We start from the raw sequence: 16,529 nt of genomic DNA on the forward strand, positions 1-16,529 counted from the left end.
AAATTTAACAAGAATGAAATTATCTGAAATTTATCATTAAAAATGTGGTCATGAACTCATTTGAGATGAACTAAAGTTCTCTTTATGAAAAACCATTGATACCACACTGAAAAAAGTACTTATTGACCATATACTGAAAAGGAAAGAAACATGAACCACATCTTCTGGTTAAGTAAATAAGCAGTGAACAGCTTTAAAACACAAATGAAAGACATTAATTATGGTCCGCCCATTACATGATACCCTTGATGGGAAGCCATATTACCCATATACATTTATAAAAAAAAAATCCCTCGGAACTTAAACTTGTAATGTTTGAAAACAACACCATCTCTTTTGCAAGTTAAAGCCATTAGTCCAATTAAAGCTTTACTTCCATATAGTTGTACCATCTGTCCCACCTTATCCCCCATCCATTGTATTTTATCTGTGACTCTACCCATGTAATTCTAAGACTGATGTGTATACATATCAACAAAATGTGAATTATTATAAGATTTCAACTCTAATATCAGGTTTAAGTATCATAATGTATGGAGTATTTGTTTCTCGTCATAAAGCCAGGGCTGGATAACAAGGTTAAAACTTGTATCACGATAGATTTCTTTTTCGGTCGATAGAATGTATTTTCAAAATCGATATGAAAAAAAAAAAAAAATGTACAAAAAACAGCATGAATACCCATGATAGATCCCCGTACGAAGTCATTACAATTATTTTGGCTCGTCTAGAAAACTCCTTCAGTGTAGTATTTTAGAAATAAATGCTGTAAAAACCAAAACACTCAGTGTATTCTCATTATCAGTTCGTATGAAATCGTACGAAAAGTTATGCACAGTATTTTGTACGTTTTTGATGTTTTTTTCATCGTATTTCGTCGTATTTTTACGTCTTGCCTTGAGACAAGATATCCTTGCACATGCGCATCTTACACACCATTCAATAACATAGAATTTAACATACAATTAACCCTAACCCTGACCCTAACCCTAAGGTACAAAACAGCAAGCAACCTAGTGAGAGACATCAAGAAGTAATTATTGCACTGTTTTTCCCAGTTTTACATCCGTCCGCGGACTCGTCTGTCTGGCTGCGCATGCGCACTGATCTGTTTTTTCGAGGAAAAACGTCAAAAACGTACGAAATACTGTGCATAACTTTTCGTACGATTTCATACGAACTGATAATGAGAATATGTTGAAACACTCCAATTTCTCCAATTTTATTTCATACCAAATCCGATTAATCGTTTTTTTTTCTCACTTAAGTGTGATAACAAAAATGAAAACAATTATGTATACTGCTTTCAAAAGCTAGCTTTGATTTTAATCTTCCCATTTTTTGAGGCAGGCTTAATTTAAAGAATAATTTAAGCTTTGAAACATAAACTAAAGGTGTTCCACAACAAACCAGGAAAATATAACACACTAAATGTTAGCAGCTCATAGTGTCATGCAGTGTGCTAATTTATTAGTTATGAGTACGCATATAAGAACAAAACAAGATAAATTGATGAATGGAAGCCTGATGATGATCCAGGTCGCATATGGACAAAAAAAATCGGATTTGGGTCACTTTAGGCTGCAATGTAAACGTAGCCTTAGAAAGAAAAATATTTAAATAGCTGAAATAATATATATATGTATATTTTGGTTTGTTTTGCTCTAAAGCTTAAAATTATGATAAAAATAGGCCCCTTTGCTTATAAGTTAAAGGCTCACAAAAATACTATTTCGATTAATAAATCTTCTATTATTTAAACTCAGCTCTGACAGCACCTCTTCAGGTGCATTCAGACCAAACGGTGTCCGTGACGAGAGTGGTTGATTTATATAGAGGAAATAAACTAGGATGAAATAAGCAATACTTTTTAGGGTTTTTTAAGTTACTTTAAATCTTATTTAAAAATGTGTTTTTTTTATTCTTCTCTGCTCCACTCATGTTTCTATTAAACACGTGCGAGACCGTGCATTTAAAACTTGCTGCTTGCATCGCTCATACCAGCTTACTTTCCAAAAGAAGATTTGCAATTTTTACACTATGTCAGACATTTTCACTTACCACTGGTAAAGTTAAAAAAAAGTTAAAAAAAAGTTAAAAAAGCCTTTATTGTCATCATATTCTGCAACAGATACAATGAGATTTTTGGGACTTCCATTTATTATCCATATATTAAAAGGAAAAGGAAATGTAAACAGTACTGGCACAGATTGTGGGGAGGAATAGTGCAAAACAAGTGTAAAGTGACCAACAGTGCAGGTCGGAGTTGAGGGGGGCAATGGCTTGGGGAATATTGCAAAACAGGTGAAAAGTGTCCGTCAATGCAGGTCGGAGTTGAGTGAAAATGGGGACGAGCACATAAGGCGGCCTTACGAAAAACATATCGCCAGAATGATTGACAATTAGGAGGAACACTTATTTTGATGAAACACCTGGAAATAGAACATCCTCCACTATTCCTTTAACTCCAGCATAGACCTTGGTCAGTCGTTGCCTTTACCCAGCACAGGTGCTTTCTGTGCTGGTAGATCTCAGGAAGTATCGTCAAATGCGACCATCATCCAGATGCAGCTCTGGATGAACCAAAGTGAGCTACTTTTTCAGTGCATCAGGAGCTTTTCCCAAAAAAAAATGATCATCTTCCAAAGCCAAATCAAAAGTTGTCCATAGAGAGCAATTTAGCTGCAGTCTATGATATGTTTCCCCTGTGCTTTTATTATGAAATGCCGACAACAAGACCTTGACAGGAAATGCTATGGGATTCCAAACAGTTCCAAATGGAAGAATCCTAGAGGCTCATATGCTACTTAATCTTGCTACTAAATCATTCCAGCAACTAAATAATGTAAACATGCATATTGTTATATTCAATAGCAACACAGGAATGACATTTGACATCATCCAATAGCTAACATCTGCTGGGATGGCGACGTCATTGTTCAAAATAAAAAATAACTCTATCTTAAAGGCATCCCCGCGGACTTGGGACCTAAAGAGTTGATGTCTAGGAGTTATTTTAAGTAATTCCTCAGACCAATATACAGCACTGGACACTGTCAATGCTACAAATGGGGCTCCCCTCTTGAAATACTGACTATATAAGTTGGGAGATGATGGACTGTCACTGGCTAGGTCATGTGACCTGGAAGAACGTATTGCTTTATGGCCACATGCTCTTATATCGTCATGGAGCTAAGGATTTTGCTCTACTATTTCCACCTGCTTGACTACTGGTCATGGCTGAAGCAAGGAAGGAGTTGAAACCTTCTAAAGAGGCTTAGAAGAGAAAGTGTGAAAGGGATCATGCATGAGGAAAACAAGAATCGTTCATGGAAAGGAGTTTATTTGTTGGCGCAGGCTGGAAGAAGAAGCCAATGTTAAACCCATTCTCTTTTCTCAACTTTATTCTTGGATTCTTCTATCTTTGCTGCTATTTCCGATGTTGTCAGGGTGCTGCGGTTCTTTCTGTGCAGGCACAGTCTTTTAGCCATACATGTTTGTTCGGTTCTGAATCCCACTTCGGAGCACCTTCCACGATTGAAAGGATCTCTGCCGAGCTGATCAGCCTCCGGTCCGCTCCGCAGCTTCTCAGAGATTCAAAACGTCACGCTAATCGTCAAGTCAATCAGCACAACGCCCAACTGACTGTCAATTCCCACCAACCTGGAGAATCGGCCATGACCTGCCTATCCCTCTATTGACCAACCTCCCGCTTTGCAGCCACCTTTGCAGCAAGCTCCTGCATTTCCCACATATGGACCTCCACAGCCCGGCTTACTCCCCCTGGTGGATTGTTCTCCTCTCACACTCCCTTTGTTTCCAGACGCCCTGAAGAAACCCTGCGGGTTGTCCATGTTTTTTTTTTTTTTGAGTAAGCATCCTTAAATCTGCCCTACCTGTCTCCTTGGTGTGTTCCTAATGTGGGTCAGAAAACAAGAGACCATGACAGAAGTAAAAAATGGGTGGTTACAGGTCTACTGCCCCTAGTGTCCAAAGGTTACAGTGTGCCTTTAAAAACCAAATCAGCACAAATGACAGTTTTACCACCACAAACACTGAAAAAGTTGGTATTTTTGATTCAATTTGGAGCGTAACGGGGTGGAAGGTTGACCTTTGGATGACCTAAAAATTATATTTAATATTTTGTAAAAAGAGTGATCATTTTAATGCAGAAACCTGCACTAATGAAGCTCTAACCATTCAGTCTATTTTGTTTTCACGGTGGTGGGTTTTCAGCTTCACGTAGCTGAATCTCCTCCTATTTGATGATATGGTCCAAGGTGTAAAGACTGTGCATCTGAAAAGCAGAGTGGTGAACTCCCCATGTGGCTTGCGGAAATCATCACTGACACCTTGTCCAGTCTGAATGCATCTTTAAAGAAGCACACTGTTTCATTGGAAGGAAAAAAAAATTATTACATAGTGTAGGACTAGGAATAGAAAATTGGTACTGGTCCAAAAGGTACCAGCAAGAGAGACCTAAATGGAAATCGGAAATCAGTACCAGCCTAAAAAAAGCCTGATTGATGCGTAGTACAGTGTCAAAATGCATTTTCACTCATATTTAGACACAACTGGAATCTCCTTTCCTTTCCTTTCCTTTCCTTTAGATGTTACAAGCGGCCACACAGTCATTCTCTATCCTAAGCCTTAGGGTGTAGCATCGGCGTCGCCAGACCCCATTTACTGGGGCACGTGCCCCAGTATAAATGAGCTGTGCCCCAGTATAAATCTCATGAATATTTGCAACAGTATTACATTTTTTTTATGCATCAATTTAGATAATTCCAACGGAAGGAGACGTATATTTCTACTCAAATGCGCAGCAAGTGTGTTGGTAACTCCAAATTGAGGATGTATTAGCGCCCCCACGTCAGCGCATGTCACTGCATGAACTGCATGAACTGCAGGTAAATTAACACGCTGCTCTCAACTGAGTTGGATGGGACACTGTGCGGCCACGACGCATGTTTAGTTCTGGTAACGTTTCTTACCTGTCAATTTTATTATTTTCCCAGTGAAACCACATGATTTATAGGCTACTAACTGAAAATTACTGCATTGGTTTGTAGATGGATATCAGGAAATTCCTCACATGAAGCAGAGACAGGGAAGCAGTAAAACAAGATGAGAGAGAGGGAGGCAAGGTCCCGTAATGAATTAGTGATTTAAGCTAAGCAGTTACATTAGGGACGTTATAAGCAATATGATAGATATTTACATAATTATAAATTTACGTTTTTTTTAATGTTTGCTGTAGAGAATGAGAATGCAGGTGCTGGAGTAGGAAAGGGAGGAGGAGTCGAGACTGACAGGCAAGAGACAGGTGAAGGACAGGAGAGACAGGACCATGAAGGTGATGAGGATGCAACAACCAGCGTCCACAAACAAGAAGGGGACATTAGTGACTTAGGGGGAAAGCATGATGGTCCTAAACAAGTGAAGTTGTCCCACCATCCCCAGCACAAATTTGGAGTAAAAAAAACGTTCATTTAATTCAAAATGGTTTGAGCTTTTCGTGGTTAAAAAAGAAAGCCTTGTCATCAAGGATATGCAGTGTGTTTTCAACTTGCTTGATAACATCATATTCCCAACACTAACGCAGGCCATCCAGATCTCCCTCACAATCCCAGTCTACAGCTGTAGTCGTGAAAGGTCATTCAGTGTGTTGAGAAGGATCCACACTTGGCTGAGGTGCACAATGGGACAAGACAGGCTCCATCATCTTGCTATTTTATCAGTTGAAAAGGAAGAACTTTCTAAGCTGAGTCACAAGTGATTGACCACTTTGCAAAAATGATAAATAGGAGGTACACTTTAATGCTCAATAAATAAAAGGAAAACTTAGCTCAGGATGAGTTCAAATTTCCCCCGAACTAAAACTCTGTAACCTAGGAATCAATGATTACTTCAGAATGTGTATAAGGAAACTTTTTATTTGTCAAAGTTGTTGATGTCTTATTTTTTATAGCTGCAATGTTGAAAATGTTCATGTTTGTTAAAACAAATATGCTCTTATACTCATTAATATCTCAACTGGTAAATTTTGGTAGGAATGTATCAGGGTTGGGCAGTGTGCTTGTCTGTATTTTAGTATGGAAGGAGGGGCATATGCACTAGGGGGCCAGTGCCCCAGTAAAGCTTTGTGCCTAGCAACGCCCCTGGGGTGTAGTAATAGAAAAATAAAACTCAGGTTCATGAGGCGTTCACTAAACTGAAATTTGTCACTTTATTTTTTGCACTACTAATGCTGCCTCATCACCACTTGCACCTTTGGTGAGCAGAGTCTTTAGTTTTGCTTGTTGTGTGTGGTTTGCTGCTTACTATAATTATCACTTGATATTAAAAACACATTTTCATACAGCCAAGGCTTTTATTTTTCAGTAATAGTTTTTTTTTTTCTCTCTATTCCTTTCAAGTTTAAGTTGAACAATAACCTCTGCCTTTTGATGGTAGGTCTCCATCCATAAAGAATTAAGAGCCAATTGGAATAATATCACAGATTCCAAATTACAAACAGTACCAAAGCCTCGAGCCTTTTTTCCAATTATATTACAAAGGTCTAATTAATAACCATTGATTGTACGTGATCTACTTTAGTCTGTGACCTACTCCAGCTAATTAGCAGGGATGTGATTATTTGACCTCCACCAAACACCACCAACAGAATCCGGAATTTTATGCACAGTGTTGGTAAATCATCATCATCATCATTTGAACAACAGATTTTTACAGTTTTTGGCAAATGAAAGATATTGAAATATTTTCTATGATGCTTAAAAATAGTAAGACGTAGCAATATTAAATATATGTTTTTTAGATAAATAGAAATAAGTGGATTAAATAAAAAAAATAAATCATTTATAAGAATACACCATTTTAAAGCCCTTCCTACTACTACTACACTATGAAAACTATTATTTTGTATTGATGATTAAACTGTACCATGTCTGGACTTTACCTGAGCTCCAAAAACACGCAAATCTTAAACATTGTACACGGCTGTTGATGTTTAAAGTTAAAACTCCCCTGAAGTGAGAGTGTCCAACTTTGGTCATGAACAATTTCTGAATATTTCCAGGAGTAAAATTGAATATTGCTTTATGCAGTGGAAGTTCTACGTACTTACAAAAAAACATGACTAGATGCTGATCCCTGATCTTACAGGACAAAAACTGTGTTCCTGTCTTAATAAGTAATAATTATATATAAGACGATATATTGAACTGGTCTAAGTGACGAATCAGTTATGAATCATTTAGTTGCTTTAGCTGCTTCTGTTTTTAGACATAGATCATCTTATTCTCTTGGCAAATTGTCTTACCTGTTTATATCATGGGAAAATAAAACTTTTTTCAATAAATGTATTTACTTAGATTTAAATTTTTGTAATATATGTTTTCAGTACAGGGGTATGGCGGTTTCTGGGACCTGTTCTACAGGGCACTGGCCCCTACTGGCCCCTCTCTAGAGCCGCCCATGAATTTATACAGAATTTCTTCTGTCTGGAAAAACAGCTAAGTCTTTAAATCCGAATGTTCTTGATTGGAATAATATTTAATACACAGACCTCTGCAAAGTATTTCTATTACTGTGTTTCAGTATCAGACTTAACGAACAGCAGACAATATGGAGTGTTTTATTTTCTGGAATGTGTTATTAAAGACAGAAATAATCCTTGACAATTTACTATGTATATATTTGAAATGAGATTTCATGTTTATTTCATTTGAACTATTACACCATGAAATATGGAGCCTAGGCGGAAGTTCAACTGAATAAACTAATTACTCACCTTCATTCGCCTACGACACAGCCAATCAGCTTTGAACCATGCCTCCACGAAAGCCAATCAGCATCCAGAGTTCATCTTAAAAGGCCACTATTGGAGCAGTACCACTCCTAAAAAGATGATGAACTTAAACTGGATAACTTAAGATCAATGTGCAAAAGCAAGCTGTGCTATCCGGTGGTGGGAATTTTTCCGACTTCAACCTATTCCTAAACCAAAAGTGTTTACACACTCAAGGTTTGAAAAGCTGAATCTAAATGAGACAAAACTTCTAAAAAAATGTTTTCCCATTAAAAACAGCACCATGTTAGCAGAAAACCAAACACAGCCTATAATCACACTCGTTTATCAGCCGCAGGACCTGGACAGCTTATTAACTATTATAACACTACCGCAAGCATTGAAACACACCACTGTAAACCAGCAGCCACCGCAGCTTTTGTTAAATATGAAATTATAAAATGATCCAGCTGTCTATATAACAAGATTATAAGATTTGCATAGTATCTTTTTCTGTTTAAAGTGGGTGTTAATTGATATAACTGTTTTATTGAGTATCAGTAGAAGTCTTTTGTGTTATATCTCTATATTATTATGAAATAGATATACCCAACACACTGTTTCCTTCCAGGACAGCATTTTTTTTGGTAGAAAAACAGCTCTGAACTGAGTGTTATATCTTCTAGTTGTTGGAAGAGCATGTGGAAATACAGGAGGGGCTCTGCTAAGCAGAGTAAACAGATGATTTGAATGGTATGTAAAATGTTCGGTCCCTAAGGTGCAGAGTTGAGATGCATCATGTAAGACAAGACCTGCAGGTGTGTTTATGCCCATCAGTAAACAGATGTAGCAAGCCTGGTTGGCACACACATGCCATAACAATATAGCAATAACACAGCCGATGATCTGTTTAATTTCCCCACTGGCTCCTTTTGAGCTCATATTGAATCCATCTGACCTACTTGCCAGCCTCATCCTCTATGTTGCTTACAAGGGTATAAATTATTTCATGTAGCATCCTGGAAATGGTATGAGGTACACAGAGCAGTGCTGGTCCAATTAATAAAGTGTTGATGAATCTTCCTGTGTTAATATATATGGTATAACCTTTGCTCTTTTCCTATACTTTGTGAAACATTGATTGTTTACCAGTTAAATCAGCTGTTTGGAAAGTCTTTCAATGATTACCACTTAAATACCTTCTTAAAGCCTGGCGATGGCCTCACTTATGGGCGTATTCATTGCTACAGACTCACATCAGCATGATGTAACAACACCAGAGTATTAGACAGATACAGTGCTGTGTAGAAAAACCTCCTTTTTTTCACATTTTAACCTCAAACCTCAGCGAACTTTATAGGGATTTAAAGAGACCAGCACATTTAAATTCCAACATAAAGTCATGAAAAAATGTGTGGTGGAAAGAAAAAAAATGATGACTTTCAAAATGTTTTGCAAATGAAAATCTGAAAAGAGTGATGTGCATTTGAATTGATTCCATTGGAGCTTAGCACTTTATAGAGATATCTTTCAGCTGTTAAGGATTTGGGGCATGTTTCTACCAGTTTTGTGAAACCAGACACTGAAATTTGTGTTTCTATACCTGAAGTTTATTTATTATGAATGTAAATTGTCTATTTAATAGTCTTGCTATAGATAATTTGGATTTGTATTATGTCCCCAGACTTGGACATATTAATTTATGAATATAGTTTGATCCACTGTTTTTCTGCTCATAGTCTTTTGCAGCCAAAACCAGCTTTTCTTTTATCACCTTTGACTGGGTTCCCTGTTGTTGTAGAAAACAGGTTTTCCTGCAGCCTGATGTTCAGAGTGATACAGTGTATTTTTAGGCCACTCTGATGGCTTGATTTTTAAAAGGTTTGCATTTATTAAAGCGTGAGCAAACTTGTCAGCAAACATAAAGCCTATTTACAAAGCAAGTGCAAAACGAATTGCATGTGTAAAATGAATTGAGCCGTAGCGCAAGCTTTTTAGCCTTTGTGCCTTCTGAATATGCATATTATATTTCAATGGAGATGTATGGGTGGAGGATATAGTAATGTAAAAATGTATACAAGTTTTTGATTCCAAATTTTTAATCAACTAATTAAATTCCTCAAAAACGTTTTTTGTTCACTAGAGATGGGTCTTTTTTTTTTTTTTTTTTTTTTTTAAGGAGTAAATACTCCAAAGAGGAGATGGCTGACTAATAATGCAAACGTTAGAATCACATTCTGTCCTTTGCATCTCTGGATGGCATATACTGTCGCTAATGCTGACATGATAAAGGAATTACAATTTGCCTGATTGCAACACCTTCATTAAAACCTCAGCCCATCTTTGCATCGCCTGGTTAATTCTCTCCATTGAAGAAAACAAGTCTTATTCACATTCTAAAAATGTGAATAAGACATTTGGATGGAAACACGTCTTTGTATACGGGCCAGCTTGTAAATTGGGCAAGTAATAATCGTGTTAATGTTTTTTTCCAACTTTGGCTTAAGAACCGGACTCGAGGTGGAGTTCTAAATCAACCAAAGTTGATATAAAAGAAAAAAAAAGAAAAAAAAAGGAATTAAAATGAAAGAAAACATTGATGAAGATCACTTTAAAATAACAAAAACAACCAAGAGATCATACCTTTTTTTAAAAATTGAATTGTGCTTTTGCAAGATTCTGCAGAACAATTTCTGCATTATTTCAACTTAATTGGTTTAATGCCTAGAATAAATCCTAGGTTCATTTCAGTCAGGAACGGCTCAGGCCAAGCTGACACATCCTGATAACAGGATGACGACCTCTTGGTGAGGCGTCCCATCCTTGTGTAATCACATCGTTTTAAACTCTTGAACACCCTCCTAAAGAGATTTGGAGATCACCTCCCCAGGACATTAGCAAAGCGAGGGTAGCACTGCTTAACACGGACTTTAAAGTTAGCCGCCTGTATCATCATAGACTGGAAAACTTTATCTTTCTCTTCATTCAGTAACAAGTTCAGACTGTTTCTTTCTGCTTTATTTTTACAAGTGTTTTGGAACAGCCAGGGAAAATTCAAGCCCACGCTCTGCCTTGGTGGTTTGGTCTAAGAAACTATGTTTACACTCTCAGTAATCAGTGCAGCAAGATAGATGAGTTCCTCCGATAAGCGTTTCCCTTGATGAGGCCCCTACCTAACCACAAGGAGACGGATGATGACCTGTAATTAACTCTCTTCTCACTCCTATGTATTTAGGTCCTACCCCAGCCGCTTGCGGTCTTGCTGTTTACCTTCTTCTCATTGCTTTGTGGGGGTTTGACCTAAAATCAAACATGTGCTTTTTGTTTTGTTTGTTTGTTAATAGTGAACTGGTATGGGTGGACGTTGATTTGCATGTCCTGTATAAAGGTATGTTTTTGAATATTGTGGGAAAAGGATCAGAATTCACTGTTTTCCTCATGTTATATTTATTGGGCATTCATTGGATATGGAGAACATGTTGGCAAACTTCAATTGAAGAAAACTGATTCTCTTTCTTTGTGTCATTTTTTTCTCAAAACAGTTACGAGGCAAAAGGCACAGTTACAATTTTGAAACTTTTCTGACACAAAACACCAAAGATTGATCCCCATAATATTACATTTCAGACTTGCAACAAGGTACAATATGTATTTTAGTTCAAACAATGGTTTTAAGGGTGATTTCACACTAAAAGAAGAACCAACCTGATTGTTGATGGTCTTTGCAAGGCATTCTGGGATGTAGCCTCTCCCTTATCTTACCACCAGGTAAACACTTCCCCATTAAAAGAGGAAAAAAGGGAATAATCTTTCCCCCAAAATATGGCTGAAAAACCTTCTCTTCCTTTCATGAAGCCAATATCCATCTCATTTCATGAGCTGTGTATAATCATAGTAATTAACCCTTCCTAAATTAAAAACTTATCTCCTCCTAACGTTTTCATGGAATTTTTTTTTTTTTTGTAGATCGTGATCAAAAGCCTTTCAGAGAAACCAAGCAAACTGAAGCAACAAAGGCATCAGCCTGCTGCGAGTCCTGATGAATGAGGAAAAAAAGACAAACAACCCAAAATTTCTTTGTTGTTTTTTATTGACTCTACCCCTGCTGATGTTCCTGTTCTGAAGAGCTTCAGAGCTATCTGGAAGCTTGTCTCATCTTGAAGCGTGTGTGTTTGTCGATGTCTGACACACACAAAAACCTGTTTCTTGGTTGCACCTGAGCCGAAGGACGGATTCATGTTTACCTCTCCTCCTCCCTGCCTATTAACCTCATATTAATGCAGCTTCTCTACATCAAAGCCTCTCTTGTCTGAAAAGCTTAAACTGCTTTCAGAAAGGCTCTATTGCTGGTGTTTTCTTTTGCTTGTTGTAAATAAAAAAACAACAACAAAAGAACAATAGAAATCTTCCACACTGACAGCTAAAGCTTCAAGCATTGAATAATTTATCTCTCCATGGACAGTGGGCTTCATAAGCTCATAATCACAATACCTGAGATTTACTGCTTCAACCCTCAAGGGTGCTGCTAATTTATCTGCAGCAGACATGAGAAGGAGGTTCTCCCGCCTTTTGGTGAGGGATGGAGACATGGAACATGTAGGATAGCATGGTGGGCACGCTATGCAAAGAATGCAGGACTCATGTTGGAACTGGAACTCCTGAAAGGCTCTGTTCTTTCCACGCTTCTGAGACAGCTCAGACCCCACTTTGGCGAGCAGCCAAGCGCCCAGCCCCATCCGTATCTGTCTCTCTATCAATGCGCTTTTCTGTGCCTTCAAGCTCTTGTTTTCAGGAATATGAGTCACCAGCAGCATTGCTGCTCAACAAAAGACCTGCTGCTGAACTTCACTGGGCTGCTGTTAAACAACCAATGCTAAATCTATGCATGACTGCACCCAGTTTGTACACATTGCTATCTACGTTTCCTGCAGGACTCTAGGCATAGCACTGGTGGTCTCTGTGGAATCTCAATCCACTGACTTCCATTTAAAAAATAGATAAGAAGCAAATTATGGAGTCATTTATCTTGAAAATGTTAGGACAGAGTAAAATATAAATGACCAATCTTGATTCTTAGAGGAACTGATAACAGAAACAGACTTTTTTTGTCTTTTTTTCGTTTTGTTTCCATTTATTGAAAAGGTATGAAAGAGGCTTTTATCAGAAATGAAGAGTCCAGATTAATCTAAAATGACTTAATAGATGGCTGGCATTGTTGTACTTATGGTCCCCCCCTTTGGTCGCAAAACTTCTGCTGTAAATAGCAGCATCAGTGAGGACATACCAACAAATTGTAAATATAACTTGCAGTGATAACGCCGGCAGAGACATCTTCTTATTAGTGTTGCACCGATACCAGTATCGGACAGGGCCCCGATACTGCACTAAAATAGTGGTATCGGTGCCATATTTGTCTGCACTCGCCAATACCGATACCCCCATTGTGGTGCAGTATCGGGGCCCTGTCCGATACTGGTATCGGTGCAACACTAATAAGAAGATGTCTCTGCCGGCGTTATCACTGCAAGTTATATTTACAATTTGTTTTACAATTACCAAACCAAAAGTTTATTCATCTATTGTCAATAATCAACAACTCCAGGTAGTCAATAAAAAAAAAAACTCTACTGGATTCACTTTGTATTAGTCTTTTTCCTGCTTCACAAAGGTAGGCCGCAGCTTGACAGAGTCATGATGGCAATTATTTTACGCCCAAGTAGTATGCAGTTCTTCATAATTACACATACATTTCAAACAGATTGTATTAGTATTGGCCAGTACTGCACAGCCAGGTATTGAGTATCAGCATCGGGGCCAAAAAAATGGCATCGGCGCAACACTACTTCTTATGGAGATTGCTCCCTCCCTAGGTGGAATACAAAATTACCAGTGGAGGCGTTCCAGTGTAGAGAACTTTTGCAAAGAAGGGGGCACTGACGCATGTGCATGATTAAAAAAAATACACAAACAGCCGTTGGACATATCTTCCACCACAGGATCCTCTTTCCTTACTTTAAACACTACACAGAAAATACAGCTTCAATGGAAGTCGGACTATTTTCCCTCCTCTGACTTTCTGAGAGCTGAATAATAAACCAGAAAGAATATTGGATCATGGCTTCAGTGGGAACTCGTTCAGATATTCTCTAATTTCTTTATATTCTAATATTCTTCTCATGTGTTTATGTAGTCCGCTATTTGAGCACAGAATGACTTTAATTTTTAAATATTTACTGCTGAATATATAATCCATCATTCGCCCCCAGAGGATTTTAAGCACATTTCTGTCTTTTATTGCAGTGTTGCTCTCAGTTCCATTGTTTAGCAATGCCTCCTTTTCCCTCTTATGGATAATAAACTCTAATATCTGGGATTAAGGGGGAGGTAATATTACTTATGTCAGTTAAATACGAAACAAACAGCAGGAGTTTCAAAACCATGTAAGTTAAATGCAGACATTTTCTTGGGAAATACTGAGTCATAGTCAAAGCAGCGCTTTTTGTAAATCATTTACCAGAGTTTGTAGTCCCTGACAAAGATGAGTGAAGGGTGTGTTTGTTATCTTCTGATGAGTTGATGACATATAATACAAAAAAAAAATATATAAATGAATTCTGGGGTACAAGACTGCTCTCGTAGTTTCCTTTTTCTTCTAGAGAGAAAAGAAAACCCTTACAACTCTTCTTTCTCTGATAAACTCCATTAAACAAGCTACATACATCTGTTATGGCTCTTTGATGGTTGATGTTTCACTGCCGTTTGCCCACATCTGCAGAAATGATTTCTCAAATAAGAAAAGCAGAAGAAGCTATCTTTATTAAAAAAAAACAAAAAAAAACAAAACAGAAGAAGTATCTTGAGCTTTATTTTTTCTTACATTGCTGGGCAGTTTTTCAGCAAATTACACCTTCAAACATCTAAAACTGCTCATAGGTTGTTTAAGGGCCAGGTTTGAATAAGCAGGTTATAATGACAGCAGCATTGAGCTAACCAGAGGGTAGGGTTAGTGAATCATGTTTATTTATTGCTCCATTAGTGACTTCAATTGCCCCATTGTTGCCCTTGTTCTGACTACAATTTATAAAGCAGTTACTTCCAACCATATTCTGAACTGAATAAGCCTTTAGGACAGCGGTCCCCAACCACCGGGCCATCGGTCATTTGGTACCGGGCAGCACAGAAAAAAGTATATATATATATATAATTTATCAACGATCAGAGTCTGAGTGATGTTTTATTTTGAAAAATATAAAAAATTGCGGTATTCTTTCCCAATTACATCAGTCGGTGCATCTGTGCCTCTTGACACAGGTTAATTCAGTTCAAGACTCATCCTACCTATAACATCCTATCTTTGAGAAGCGGGATTTTCTGCGGTTAGAGCGACCAAAACAAAGCTACGGAGCAGACTGGACATCAGGAGCACACTTCGTGTGTCATTGTCTCCGATTACGCCTAGATGGGACCGGCTTGTTGTTTTATTTTTATGCTCTTTGTATTTGATTTTATGCCAGTCATATCATTTTACTTGATCGTAAAACACCTGATCGATTTAAACACCTTTGAAATGATAACCAGCAACACTGCAGTATTTTCTGCTGACTAGTTGCCATTCATTTGATAAGGAAACATTTACTAATGTGTGTAAAATCTTGACTTGGGTTTGGAGCAACAAACCTCAGTCTTGGAAAAACCTGGAAAAACAACATTTTTGATGTTACTGGTGTTCAGTTAGGTGGTTTCCTAACGGACAACTGAATTAAACTGTTAAACAAACAAATGAATAACAGCAGCTGTTTAATTTTTCAGCAGTTCTACTGATTAGGGTCCGTTCCCTCCTACATAATGGGGTTTAATTAAACGGAACTCTGGGCCTTTTACAAACATGCTTAGTAGATTTAAATAACACACTCAGATAAAAAAAATCAAACAAACTATAGATTATTCTTTGATTTTAAGATTGTAGAACCAATAATACCAATTAGAACTTGACAGTTTCTCTCTAATAAATGTTGAGTTCATCCATCAGTCGCTCTCTAGATGTGTAAAAATCTATTTTCTATCCTTCTATAGTTTCCATTAAACCCTTTTTTAATGTAGTGATAAGAACAAAAGGATCATAGTACAGGCTTCAACATCTTATCAGTAACATCATCATATTGGCAATGAGTGCTGTTAGAATGGCAGGTCAAGATCCTAACATTTAACATGATTTTTCATCTTTCCAAAAGTATTCAAACCCATCTCTGGATCCTTTGATGGATTCATCATCCATTTTATCCAGTTCCTCATCTGTTTTCAGTAGCCTGAAGGAACTGCAATACATTCTAAAACTGAAACTGTACCAAAAAGTATTTCTTTCCATATTCTTGCCTCTATTGACTGGAAAGAAGACATTTTATATATTTTATTGTCCTGTAGCCGGTCAGGGCCTTTCACTCCCAAAAAACCAAAAAAATCCTCCAGCTCTGGTTTTGTTGTATTGGAAAGCAGTATCTACCAGCTCCCACAGTCCCACTCTATCTCTATCTCTTCCTCTTCCTCTCTGTCTCCATCTGCGCTGTCCAAACACACACTCCTGTGTGGTATTCTGCACCTCTGTTGGAGAAAACAATGGGGGTAATTTGCGACCATGAATGGAGTTGATCTGGAGCACTTGGCAGTCTGGTCGCTGTGTGGGTCCCACTAAACAGCCGATCTGTTGGAGCGGGCAGGGGCTGTAGGATGTCAGATCATA

At 37.8% G+C, this 16,529-nt stretch overlaps 1 protein-coding gene across 1 annotated transcript in view; it reads left to right on the forward strand.

The window, feature by feature from the left end:
- si:ch211-119c20.2 (caskin-2) overlaps positions 1-16,529 on the forward strand; it is a 74,013-nt gene that overhangs the window by 18,482 nt on the left and 39,002 nt on the right.

Source organism: Cyprinodon tularosa, unplaced genomic scaffold (assembly GCF_016077235.1).
Source record: "Cyprinodon tularosa strain WSP-4 unplaced genomic scaffold, ASM1607723v1 ctg136, whole genome shotgun sequence".
In the NCBI taxonomy this organism is placed as follows: Eukaryota; Metazoa; Chordata; class Actinopteri; order Cyprinodontiformes; family Cyprinodontidae; genus Cyprinodon; species Cyprinodon tularosa.